The following is a 14,282-nucleotide window of genomic DNA, read 5'->3' as shown; positions in this document are numbered from 1 at the left end:
GTAAAGCAGTTTGTTTGTTCTAATAGGTGTAATCATATATCTCCATTATATGCCTATTGCCTGACATTAAAAGAAAACCAACATATTACTTTTTTTCTCTACAATAGCTCCCTGGAACATGAAATAGTCTTTTGAATGGCCTTGTGATATGTAACTATCTTAGCTCAGTGCTTTCTTTAGATAATATTTGAGTATGAATAAACATTCAGCTGCATGAACTGTGTAGGAGGAAATTATCGCCATTGACACAAAGGGTCTCGCTCATGCCTTTCCCTAATTACATGCTTTTTTTTTTTTTTTTTTTTTTTAATGCTCTTTTTAAAGTTTAGAAGGTGCTTATGGAGTGTTATTAGAAGCACAATTGGGGCTTACTTTTCTTCAGTTGTCTTCATTTCTAATATAATTCCAAAATTCTACAGAGAATTCTCAAAAATGTGTGTATATATTAGCCACCCACCATGTGAAAAGCAAGATCATCATTTTAAGTAATTGCTGACTCCAGCATAAAGCATATATTCCATAAATCCTTGTTGAACAAGGCAGAGAAAAGGGTAATTGTTAGCAGGGGCCTAACCTGGTCTACATCCCAGAGTGGGGTCTGATTTAGGTATTTCGATGTAGGCCTCGACGCCCATGTAATACTGACAGAGAAATTAAAACTCCGTTTACATAATTTGTAATACTGTCATTTAATGGACACTATTTGTTAGTTAATTGTACAGCGAAATGTATGGGAGTAACTGACAGTTTTCAATCTCAACCCAAGCATGACTGAAGAATCCTGTCATATCATAAAGGTTGGGAATATGTTTTTCAAATTTTTATATATACTTCATTTAAAAAATATATATTTCCTTTCTGATGAAAGGGTTATTATAAAATATCATTTTAATTTTGAGGTTATGGTTGTTCTTGAAGAGGATAAAAAGCTTGAGAGGGGTTATAGCTGTGTTGTAAGGATTGTTTAGTATTATTTGGGGTTAGGGTGAGATTACATTTAGTATTTGGGTATAGTGGGTGTTAGGGATGATTGAGTTTAGATGTAGAATTGGGTTACATTTAGTATCTGCAGGCCGGGACAGCCATCAGGTAAACTGAGCAAATGCCCAGTGGGCTGTGATGGCCATGGGCCAAGGCCAACGGCAGATCCAAGATTCTCCCCTGCCAGCCCATGCAGAGTCGGCACTATCCAAGTGCCAGCATTGGTGTGTGCATTCACAAGCTGGTGGGGAGATAAAAAATCTCCCCCACCGCCCACTGGCCCTTTAATGTGGAGAATGAGGGGAGGACATGGGAGGCTAAATATTCTTTCTGTCGGTTGGGCAGCTTGGAACCATGAGCACAAGACTTATCTTTGTGTATTTGTATTTGTGTTTGTATCACACAGCCATGTTACAAGGCTGCCACCCACCCCATGTGTTCCCTATTAAGGGTTATTAGGTAAATAGGGGTTAAGAAAAATATCCCTCTCTGTCTCATCAGAGATTTTATTTACCTGAAGCTGAAGGAAGCAAGGTGAATTGTTAGTCCCCCTAAGGGGTTTGCCTTGATGTGGCAGGTGGGCTTACATTGGAGTGATAATAAAAACCTCCAGTTATTTAAATATGCATAGGGATTTAGGATAGTGCGCAGGAAATGTTCTGTTTTTTTTTATTGTATGTATCGGGGATGATGTGTACTATGTTCATTGCTGCCACCCAGGAGTAGTGGGAGTTTCAGCGAAGACTTATCTTTGCAAATGTGTTTGTCAGTATCACTCCAGTATCTTTCATACTACATTCCCTAAACACATGCTCTCTACAGTCCCTACACACACTACATCACCTACACCTACATACACACAGGGCCGGATTTAGATGAAAAGAGGCCCTAGGCTATTCCACTTATGAGGCCCTTTCACCTCCCATTTTTAAGTTTGTAAATTACATGAGAGACAATAAAATACATCATTACTGTGATATATATCAATATGTTAAATGAAACATGTTGTGATTGGTACTAACCTTTATAAAAAATGTGGCACGGATAATAAATTTAAAAAAAGTCGAGATGAGGAGAGGGGGGTTGATTGTGAGAGGGAGAGGGGTGATGAGGAGAGGGGTGGTGATTGTGAGAGGGAGGGGGTGATGAGGGGGGGTGATTGTGAGAGGGAGGGGGTGATGAGTAGAGGGGGGTGACTAAAAAAATTACCTTAAATCCCTGGTGGTCCAGTGGGGGCTGCCTGGTGGTCCGTTGGGGTCTCTGGTGGTCCGGTGGCCCTTATTTCCAGTCTGCAGCTCCGCAGAGCTGCCGACCATGGATCTCGCGAGACCCAATCAGAGTGTTTCCGTGGTAACCCGCGGCAACGCTCTGATTGGGCAGTGCACGCGAGATCCATGGTCTGCAGCTCTGCACATTGCGGAGCTGCAGACCGCCGGTCTTGGCGATCGCGGCAGGAAGGGCATTGCAGTCTGCCCCGGGAACCCCCCTAGTAAGTGGCACCCGGGGCGGACCGCCCCCCCCCTCCCCTTAGTATGCCACTGGTCATATCATATGCGTAGAATTTCTCCTTATTTTCGGTTCAGTGTTTTAGTGTTCACTGTTTTTAGAATAGTGTAATTTTCATTTTGCTAACAATTTGAATGTAGGCCCCTCTTGATCTTGAGGCCCTAGGCTGAAGCCTAGTTAGCCTATAGGAAAATCCAGCCTTGCATACACATATACTAAAGTCCGTATGCACACACTCGCTACATTCCTTTATGCACCCTAAACAAACACTACAGCACCTATACACACTACAGCCCTTAGCCACACACATTATACCACCTCACAACACAAGTGAAATAAAGTAGACCTATTTACACAAAACACTACACTCCAATCAGCTCACTCTACACACATGCAATCCTACACACAGCCTCAAAACACATTCACAATACACTTTTCTGGTCCTACACCTTTTCAAGTTACCACTGGGTTTGAGAAAGGCTGCGTGTGGCACCCTGATAAAGGACCTGTGGACTGAAAGGTTCGTGCTGGACATTCCTATTCTTTCTATATTATTGTTGACTGGGGGCATAGCAAGGGTTCTTGCCAGGGCCAGATTAAGAGCCAAGTGGGCCTGGTGCTGACAATTATGATGGGCCTAATTACAAAATCTTATTGACCAAAAACACTTAAACCTCCTACCTCCTAAACGTCATGTATCTGATTGAGATGGTGCTGGAGGGAAACTCATAAGATGCAGCAATTAGAAAACACATACCCTATGCTAATCTCACGCTTTCATCTTTCAAGTAAACCCATACCCCCTAACAGCAGTGTCCAGTAAAGTAGGAAGTCTATGGATGGGGTAAAAGGGTGGGTCACTGACATAAATCACATAACAAGAACTGCAGAAAGGGGAAAACATACACAAAAAGGGGGCATGTCTGTGTCTCCCAGTCTATTAGTGTCTGTGTCCCCATGTCTCCCAGTGTTCCCATGTCACTAGGACACTAGGGGACATTAAGAGACATTGGGACACTGGGAGACATAGGGACACTGAGATACTACAGAACTCTGGTCAGACCTAGAGACAGTGAGACTCTTGGGGACATTGGGAGACATGGGGACACTGGAGACTTGATAAAGACCTGGGTACAGGTCAAAACATTGTGGTGTCCAATAAACCTGCTTAAATCTATCAGTGTGTGCCTGAGATTTTTTATTTTATACTAGGGGACACAGACACGTGGGGGCACTGTAAGACATGGGGACAGTGGGAGACTAGGGGATTCTGAGAGACTAGGGGACACTGAGGACACATACACTAAGGACACTGAGACACTAAGAGACATGGGGATACTGAGATACTAGGGACACTGGCTGGGAGACATGGGGACACTGGGAGTGCCCCATATCTCCCTTTCTCCATGTCACTGTGTCCCTAGTGTCTCATTGTCCCCATATCTCCCAGTGTCCCCTAGTGTTTGTATCCCCATGTCTCTGTGTCCCTTAGAGTCTGTGTCTCCATGTGTCCCAATGTCACTAGGACACTAGGGGGGTGTGTCTTGGGGACACTGAGACACTGGGTCAGACATGGGGACACTGAGATACATGGGGACACTGAGAGACTAGGGCACTCTGGGAGACTAGGGACACAGACACTAGGGACACTGAGAGACACCAGGCACACTGGGAGACATGGGGACACTGAGAGACACCAGGAACACTGGGAGACACTAGAGAAACTGGCTGGGAGACATGGGGACACTGAGAGACTAGGGGCCACTGGGAGACATGGGACCACTGTGTCTCTAGTGTATCAGGGTCCCTATGTCTCCCAGTGTCCCAATGTCTCAGCGTCCCCAAGTCTCTCGCCGTCCCCATGTCTCGCAGGCTTGAAACTGCTGTCTGGACTCTCTGTGCTGCTCCCCGCGGATCAGTGAGTAGAGAGAGGCAGGGAGGTTGATGCTGTAACTTCTTATCCCTGCCTCTCTCCACACAAATAGCGACCCCTACTGGCCGGCGCTGGTATTGCAGAATAATCTCTGTTTATACTGAGACAGACATTTGTATTGCCGGTATTACTGCAATACCGGCACCGGCTAGGCAGCCTCAAATACCTGAGAAATACCTGGCAACCATAAGAAATACTTCTGAGAAATACCTGGCAACCTTAAAAGTAGTGTGTGTGTAAAAAAAAAAAGTACTACCGTCCTCCCCCCCGGCCCCCACCCCTGAGCGGTGGGTGGGGGCCCTAAATAAAGATAGGGCCTACTGTCCTCCCCTGGCCCCCACTCTTGAGCGGTGGGTGGGGGCCCTAAAAAAACAATAAGAGGGGGGACCTACTGTCCTCCCCCCCTGGCCCCCACCCCTGAGTGGTGGGTGGGGGCCCTAAAAAAATAAGGGGGGACCTACTGTCCTCCCCCTGGCCCCCACCCCTGAGCAGTGGGTGGGGGCCCTAGATAAGAATGTGGGGGGACCTACCATCCTCCCCCCCGGGCCCCCAGCCCTGAGCGGTGGGTGGGGGCCCTAAAAAAACAATAAAAGGGGGGACCTACTGTCCACCCCCCCTGGCCCCAACCCCTGAGCGGTGGGTGGGGGCCCTAAATAAAGAGAGGGGGGACCTACTGTCCTCCCACCGGCCCCCACCCCTGAGCAGTTGGTGGGGGCCCTAGATAAGAATGGTGGGGGGGACCTACCGTCCTCCCCCCAGGCCCCCACCCCTGAGAGGTGGCCCTAAATAAAGAGAGGGGGGACCTACTGTCCTCCCCCCGGCCCCCACCCCTGAGCAGTGGGTGGGGGCCCTAGATAAGAATGGTGGGGGGGCATACAGTCCTCCGCCCGGCCCCCATCCCTGAGCAGTGGGTGGGGGCCCTAGATAAGAATGGTGGGGGGGACCTACCATCCTCCCCCCAGCCCCCACCCCTGAGCGGTGGGTGGGGGCCCTAAAAAAATAATAAGGGGGGGAACCTACTGTCCCCCCCGGCCCCCACCCTTGTGCGGCGGGTGGGGGCCCTTAATGAAACCCCCCCCCCCCCCAATCAAGGTGACTAGGGGGCCCACTGCTCACGGCTTACTAGACATGCCCCTACTCGCGGTATAGCGAGTAGGGGCATATTATTTACTAATACTAAGTAATCTTTAGGTTACTGGCTATGGGGGGGATAATGTATAATAAACACTGGTTACTGGCTATGGGAGGGATAATGTATAATAAACACAGGTTACTGGATATGGGAGGATAATGTATAATGTATGGAATGTGTCTGCTGACTGTGAGGTACAGGGTCAAAGTTTACTCAATGATGACGAATAGGGGGCGGACCAAACATCGCATATGTTCGCCGTCCGTGGCGAACGCGAACATGCTATGTTCGCCAGAAACTATTCACCAGCGAACCGTTTGGGACATCACTAAAGAGTAATACAGACATGCATCGTTCTTATTGTTCCTAGATGGATATCAGCAACAATTTCCTAATGAAGCCCATAGAATCCAAAATGATTATATGTGGTTTCTGTATCTCTTGTGCAGAGGGTACTTGCTAGTATGTTGGATCTTGCGGGTGGGATCAGTCTGGTATATTACAAGCCTAGGTTCTCTCTGTCCTTGTTCAAAAACCTGTCTGGAGGCTAACCAACGGGCAATCAACTAGGTTTTGCCTGTTCTCAGTGTTTTCATATTTTCATTCGTAAATTGCAATAATAACATATCAATTTGAAAGCACTGTCTAAGAGGTTAAACATGCACAGTATGGCAGAAAGATAAACATCAAATTGAGTATGTATCTGCAGAGCGAAGATTTTAGACTGGGTAATTTAGGTCAAGTGGCCCTTATCAGCCAGGGAAAAATTCGGGTATGTTTTGCTGTAGATGTGTGATTAATTGCACTGGCCATTTTGTTAATATGCCAAGTAAAATTGCATCTATAAAAGATAAATAGAAAATCAGAATAAAAGGTCCAACAGACTGTTTATGGTGTATCGGAATAGGTCAAGGAAAACTCAAGATTAAAGCTTAGTTTATCCATAACACTAAAATGTAGGATAATATTTACAATAAACCATAACATATCATTGACTATGACGCAAGACTTGACAACTTAAGGTCTCTACTCTTATGCCAGTGGGACACCACTAAAAATGACTGGGCATAAAATCCCTCAAATATATAATATGAGCACTGAAATAGGTAAAAAGAAAAATGTTCTGCCCAGCTGGAGATTTCCTCAGTAGTGTACAATTAAGACACTTTCTGTTTAATGTTAGTCGCAGCTACAGAGTGTAACGAAAACAGTCTAAACACACCTATACAATGCTCTCCGCCTATGTGGAAGGCATTGTACACACCAAAGACCACTACTATGAAAATAAATATCTTAAAGGGACACTATAGTCATCAGAACCACTACAGCTTAATGGAGTTGCTCTGGTGTCTATAGCATGTTCCTGCAGTCTTAGCACTGTAAGCACTGCCTATTCAGACAAAAGGCAATGTTTACCTTACTGCCTCGGAACACCTCTAGTGATAGTCACTCAGTCCAGTCCTGAACAGTGTGCAGTACCTATGTTCAGTGTCTCCCTGCTCTGCATGGAGACACACTAAACGGTACCCATAGAGATGCACTGATTCAAGCTCGGTTTTGACGCACATGCACAATAGCCTCGCAATGCTTTTCTTTCAGAGATTGACGATCTCTGCCAAATTTGATGATCTCTGCCACAGCCACCTGCTGTGAGGCCAGCGCAGCAGTGGAGAAAAGGTAAGTTTAACACCTTTTTACTCCACAGAGGTGGTGCCAGACACCTAAATAGGTATTCCATCAATATAGTATTAGGAATACATGTTTATAGTCCTAGTTTTATAGTGTTCCCTTAACTATAACCTAGTGAGAAAATTTTCATTTGGGTGGGGAGTTTTTTCGTTCTACTTATTTTTATGCTCAATAAACCACATATTCCTTATTGACAGCAGCAAGCAAGGATTTTGATTCCAGTTCCACCTCCTGAGAACCATAAGAATAGAAATATATGGATTCGCTCTCCTATCTTGCAACCTATTGCACACTTCTTTCTTTCATTTTCTTCCACATTTTCTTTATCTTCATGCATTATTTAGCTAAATACTAAATGCAATATGGTGTATAAAGCTCCAATATGGTGTATAGCTTTATTTAATTTAATTTTACAATCAATATATATTGAGATAATGTATCATAATTATCATGGAATGATGTGATTCGAGGTTTCTTTAGATACTACTAAAAAAACTAAGTCATTGTATCCTGTACTTTTTATGTAGGTTTATTCTTCTGCATTGTCTGAGAACACTGGCCGTTCAATTGTTTGCAGTAACAGCCAAGTCATGGTCATGCCCTTTAACCTCCAGTAAGGCATACAGAGCTTGTGAACCAGACTGCTAATGATATTAACTCACTAATAGCTGCAGGACCCTAAGTCCACATGTTTTGCATACACGCATAGCTTTGTAAGTCATTCACATTCGTCAACTGGGACATAGTCTCTTCACTGCTATGGAGTCTGAACTTTCACCTTTGGAGAGGCATGTGAGGATTTGTTTTGTAAGAAGCAGAAAATGCTGTTTTCTGGTGCATGACACAATCTGGAAAAAGCCACACACAAAAAAGACTCCTATATATTTTCTTCCAATGTCTTGCATCCCAGAAAATTCAGCCACCCTAGTAATAAAATATATCTTCTGATTTACAACTTTCTGCTGGATCTGTCCACAGTAACCCATGGAAATATAAAACTTCCAAGTTCTATACGAAAGATGCTATTTTCAAGCACAAACTACGATTATTTTTAAAGTCTTTTTGACACCTTTAATGTCTCCATAGTAACCAAATACTCTGGAGTGATATTTACAACCTATTTCTAATCTCTATGGGTAATAGGCATAAAGATGCTATTTTGCACAACATTCCCAGTATTGATATTTAAGGTTTTTTTATATTTTTAGTTGAATTGCCACAACACAATATTTATTAAATGTGCCACCTTAGACCTTTGAGAGCACAGAGAGGAGAATCGAAACCACACCAGTTCTCACTGAAGCAGACATTCAGATGTTTATTAACAGAACATATTATCGATAAAAATAATACATTTAATTTTATCTACATTTTAATTCTTCTCATTTTTACTTCTGCTTCCTGCAACTTCTGCTTCAACTTTGTGATTAAAACTGAATAAATAAACAGAATAAACAAAGAACACACAAGAAGCACAATAATAATTTCAAAAAAAGAGAGCAATGTCTAAGCTCTTGTGACCATTTGTGTGCCAGTGTGATAGACACTGTTCTATGTTCTTCTCTGGATCTATCAAGAAGAACCATCTCACCTAGTTATGGTCCATATATACTACTGTTTGTTATATGTTAAATATTCTGGCTTTAAACCAATAGCTCAAAAGACAGCTATTATCTTTTGGGTTCATTTTTTTAACATAAAAAAAGAAAAAAATCATCCTTTTCTATTTTTATTGATACCTTTTTATATATTGGGACTAAACTTCATATACTCCATTGAGCAATGCTGCTAAACCGTCCTTTCAAAAAAAAAAAAATATATATGAATATAGGACAGTTTGCAATGATAAGCAATGTAAATAATTAGGTACCTCCATTGGATGACATCAGAGGAGGCAGAGCACAGAGCCAGCACCGAGGAAGATCAGCGCTCGAATTTGGTGAGTAAATAAAGTTTTTTTTAACCCTTTAAAGGGAAACTCCAGTGCCAGGAAAACAATCTGTTTTCCTGGCACTGCAGGTCCCCTCTCCCTCCTACCCCCCCCAATCCCCGGGTTAAAACCCCTTCAGTAACTTACCAGAGGCAGGGATGATGTCCCACGTTGCTGCTTCTCCTCCGCCGCCGCTCCTCCTAGTGATTGCGTCGGCTGGTGGGCAAGACTGATCCCGCCCACCGGCCGGGGAGACCTAATGCGCATGCGCGGCAATGTGCGCATGCGCATTAGAGCTCCCCATAGGAAAGCATTGATAATGCATTTCAATGCTTTCCTATGGGGAAATGAGCGACGCTGGAGGTCCTCACACAGTGTTAGGACGTCCAGTGACGCTCTAGCACAGGTTTCCTGTGCTATGATCCAGGAAGTGCCCTCTAGTGGCTGTCTAGTAGACAGCCACTAGAGGTGGAGATAACCCTGTAAGGTAATTATTGCAGTTTATAAACAACTGCAATAATTACAGTTGCAGGGTTAAGAGTAGTGGGAGTTGGCACCCAGACCACTCCAATGGGCAGAAGTGGTCTGGGTGCCTGGAGTGTCCCTTTAAGTGCTGGGGGCAGTGGCGTACATACCGGGGTCGCAGGGGTCGCGGCTGCGACCGGGCCCGGCCCACCAGGGGGCCCGGCCGCCCCTGCGACCCGGTATGAACGCTCTGGGCCAGCCTCTTCTCCTGGGGGGCCCAGGAGCCGGCCACCTCCGGGCCCCACGAGGCTGGCCCTGCTTACACCCGCGGCCGGTTGGTGCGCGAGGGAGCACTCTCCCCTGAGTGCTTCCTCTTCAGCTCCCTCGCGCACCGCACTGATACCGGAGCCGTAAGATGACGTCATCTTCCGGCGCCGGTATCAGTACCCGGCGCGCGAGGGAGCTGAAGAGGAAGCACTCAGGGGAGAGTGCTCCCTCGCGCGCCCGCAGGACCAGCCAGCCCGCCGGGTGACCGGCCCCCCCAGGAGCCCAGCAGCACCACTGGACCCCAGGGAATCCCCTCAGCACTCCAAAAAGGTAAGGAGGCTGGGGGGATTAAATAAAAAAAAAAAACATGTGTAAGTGTGTGTGAGTGTTAGTGTGTGAGTGTGTGTTAGTGTTAGTGTGTGTGAGTGTTAGTGTGTGTGTGTGTGTGTTAGTGTGTGTGTGAGTGAGTGTTAGTGTGTGTGTGTGTGTGTGTGTGTGAGTGAGTGTTAGTGTGTGTGTGTGTTAGTGTTAGTGTGTGTGTGTGTTAGTGTGTGTGTGAGCGTTAGTGTGTGTGTGTGTGTGTTAGTGTGAGTGTTTGTGTTAGAGTGTGTGCTAGTGAGTGTCAGTGAGTGTGTTACTGTGTGTGTCTGTTACTGAGTGTGTTTGTGTGTGTGTGTGTTAGTGAGTCTGTTTGATGTCTGTTAGTGAGTGTGTGTTTGTCAGTGAGAGTGTATGTTTTGTAAGTGAGTGTGTATGTATGTCTGCCGCTGAGTGGGACAGCCGCTAGAGGCTGGATTAACCCTCAGTGAAACATAACAGTTTCTCTGAAACTGCTATGCTTTCAGCTGCAGGGTTAAAACTAGAGGGACCTGACACCCAGACCACTTCATTGAGCTGATGTGATCTGGGTGTCTGTAGTGGTCCTTTAAGTGTGTGTGCATCTGCATGCAGTGGCGTACATACCGCGGTCGCAACCCCTGCGACCAGGTGCCCGCCGCCATGTGTTGCTGCCCCGGCCCACGCAGAGTAAGCGCGAGGGGGGGGGGGGGCCCACGGATCAATTTTCGCACCGGGGCCCCATGGGTCATGTGTACGCCACTGGCTGGGGGCATGAATATGAGGGGGGGAGGGGGGAAAGGGAAGGGAGAGGACACACCAATGGACACACCAAAAGTCTCTATAGTGTTAGGAATACAGATTTGTATTCCTAACACTATAGAATATCTTTAAAGGGACACTATAGGCACCCAGATCACTTCATTTCATTGAAGTGGCATGGATGTGGTGTCCCTTTCCCACTTAGTCCTGCAATGTACAACAGTCCTAAGACTTCCTCTTAAACGATGCTGGACATGATGTTGTGCATGAGTACATCCAGCATCAGTGAATTCCCCATAGTAAAGCATTGGTTCAATGCTTTCCTGTGAGGAGGGCCTAATGGGATTGTGTCATTCGCCACGGGTTAGGTCCCTCCATTGAATGATGTTGGAGGAGGTGGAGGGCCGACAGAGTGCCAAGAGAGATCAGTGCTGGAATCGGGTGAGCAAATAAATGTTTTTTTTTTAACCCATTGTGTGCTGGGGAAGGGGGAGGCACGAGGGAGGGGGTGACCAGAAGGCACTATAGTGTAAGGAATACAAGTTTGTATTCCTAAAACGATAGAATCCCTTTAAATGTACACAGCCTGTAAATTACATATTTACCCACACAGGGTGGACACAGGGAGACAGAATTTTATTCAGATTTTTTTTTAATGTGACAAAGGTACATCTCAGAGCAGCCAGCTGTTTCACTACAAATATTACTAGGTATCCAGCACCTCTAGTCCCCCACCTCCCAATGTATTTGTTTTTCACTGCAAGAATCCTTGTACGTACCTAAGCTGTTTAAATTTGTATTGGGCAGACAATACCTCAGCACCCAATAAGGTTTTGGTCATGCACAGAACTACTTTAGTTTGTGTGTTCCAGGTATGGAGTATAGTTTTTATTTTATAGAATGATATATAGTATACGTTTCTGCATTAGAAAATCTAATATCAAATTAGCTTTCCGTGGCCCATCTACCTTCACATCTATACTGCAGCATGAATGGTCCATGTGGGAAGATGGACTTTAACCATGTTCTCACCTGACTGAATGCTTGTTCTACTTACTGACTTTTTGTTTTGTACCATGTTATAATTTATTTTTTTAATTTTATTTTTGCGTCTATTCATACTCTATTTATGTCATTTATATAGGAAACTATAATTTGTATGTGTATTTCACTTATTTATCTGTTTTATTTGACAACAGTTCATACATTATTGTATTTATGTTATTATGATATCTGATATACTATTTAAAAAGAAAATAAATAAATAAATATTTTAGACAAGAAAATCCAATATCAATATTGTCCAATTTGGAGGGTAAATTCATTGGCAGAATGTGTCAGCTGATGTTTGCAGCCAATGAATGCAGTCCACATATAAACATAATAAAAATTGCTTAGGTGGAAATGTAACATAACCAATAGCAACATGACAAGCAAGGGAACAGATCACTGATGCCCAGAGAGCCCTCAGTTTGTGTAAAACCTTTTGAACATTGTTTGGTACATACCTGTGGATGGAGTTAGGGGCAAGTTGACACCATAACCACTACAGATAGCTGATACTTGTATGGTGCTTAGAATGCCCTTTTAACAATTGGCATTCTCAAATCATGTAATGGTTGTCGTGATACTTCGAATGCCTTTTTATGCCCTGGTAACCCATATACTATTTCTGTGCTATTTGCACCTAAATATTGATTTGCATTAACATACCCCAATCTATGTTCTGCTGTGAGGAATAATTATTATACAATAAGATGTAGGTGGGCTGTGAAAACGGCATATTATGCAGTTAAGCTATTCCTACTTGTTAAGTTAACTAATCCAACTTAAATGAATCTAATTCGACTTGCAGAGAATCTTTATTGCACAGGTAATGAGCTGAGGTTTTTCAATTCACATTAACCTGCATTCAAGCCATAAATGACTAAATAAAACCCATGGTGCTCCAAATTGATAGTTAAGTAAAATGACCTAAGCATCCAACTTAATCTCAGACATTAGTGAAAATACTTTCTCAAATGCACCACAGGCCATCATCTGTCCCTTCCCATTCCCCAACAATTTATGTAGACAGGAATCCATCCCCCATATCCTATACCTATGTCTGGTTGAGGAGCAGTCTATTCTTTACTTTTGAATGTACAGCTCTATTATTGCATTACATGGTAAGATGTGTGTATGTGTGTGTGCGCGCGCATACATGCATGCCCATTGAATCCCATATAGTCATCATGAAGTTCAGATGTACACAGAAAAAAAGGAGAAAAAGGTGCATAAGGTATTGAACAATATAATTACACCAAATGGGAAAATTACAAAAACCATAATGAAAAAAACCAAATGTATATAAAATACTATAATGTGGTTAGTTTATAGCTATATGTAAAATAAAAAAAAAAACAGTTTTAAAAGACATGCCACATATTATAGAACTGCATGCATGGGACCCCTCACATGGAAATATTCCACTACTCAATGATGCTTAATTAGCTATACTATCTCACACATATTCGCCTAATTAGCCACACTCTCTCACACACAACAAATTAGTTATGCTTACGCAGGGTTATTCACTAACTCTGAATTTTAGTTAACTATGGCCTTAATTTAATATTTTTGTATAACATTTTAAAATGATTTATTATTTTTGGATATACTTTTCAAATGATCTGTAAAAAAAAAATATATATATATATATATATATATATATATATATAGAGAGAGAGAGAGAGAGAGAGAGAGAGAGAGAGAGAGAGAGAGAGAGAGAGATATTCAATATTTTGATATTTTTTAATATACTGATATTTTTTTTATATATGATGTATTTTTTATATTTTTATGTAAAATTATTTGGAAAGCTTATCTAAAAATATTAAATCCAGGTCTACATTTAAAAAGGGCAGATTGAGACTAAAAAAGCTGATTTGGAAAAATGTGCAACTTTGCTATAGTGACAACTATTGTAGCTTCAACATGGACATAAATCACTAGATTTCTGAGTTTAGTAAATGACCCTATCAGTTCTCCCCCTCTCTCACTGACGCTGAATACACACACTCAAATCAATACATTAATAGTCAAATTATTATGCACCTAATTTGCCACACACGTATACACAGTAACACATTTAATTTACCACCCACTTGAACATATACCTAACAAGCCACACAGGCACTAACTAGCCACAATCTCACATCCCTAATTACTTACACACCTAGCTATGTCCCATATGGCCAAACACCAGTGCTGGCTGGTGAAGTTTCAAGATGGTGGGGTGC

This window comes from Pelobates fuscus, chromosome 3 (genome assembly GCF_036172605.1).
Source record: "Pelobates fuscus isolate aPelFus1 chromosome 3, aPelFus1.pri, whole genome shotgun sequence".
Taxonomy (NCBI): Eukaryota; Metazoa; Chordata; class Amphibia; order Anura; family Pelobatidae; genus Pelobates; species Pelobates fuscus.
Note: the sequence above shows the minus strand (reverse complement) of the source record.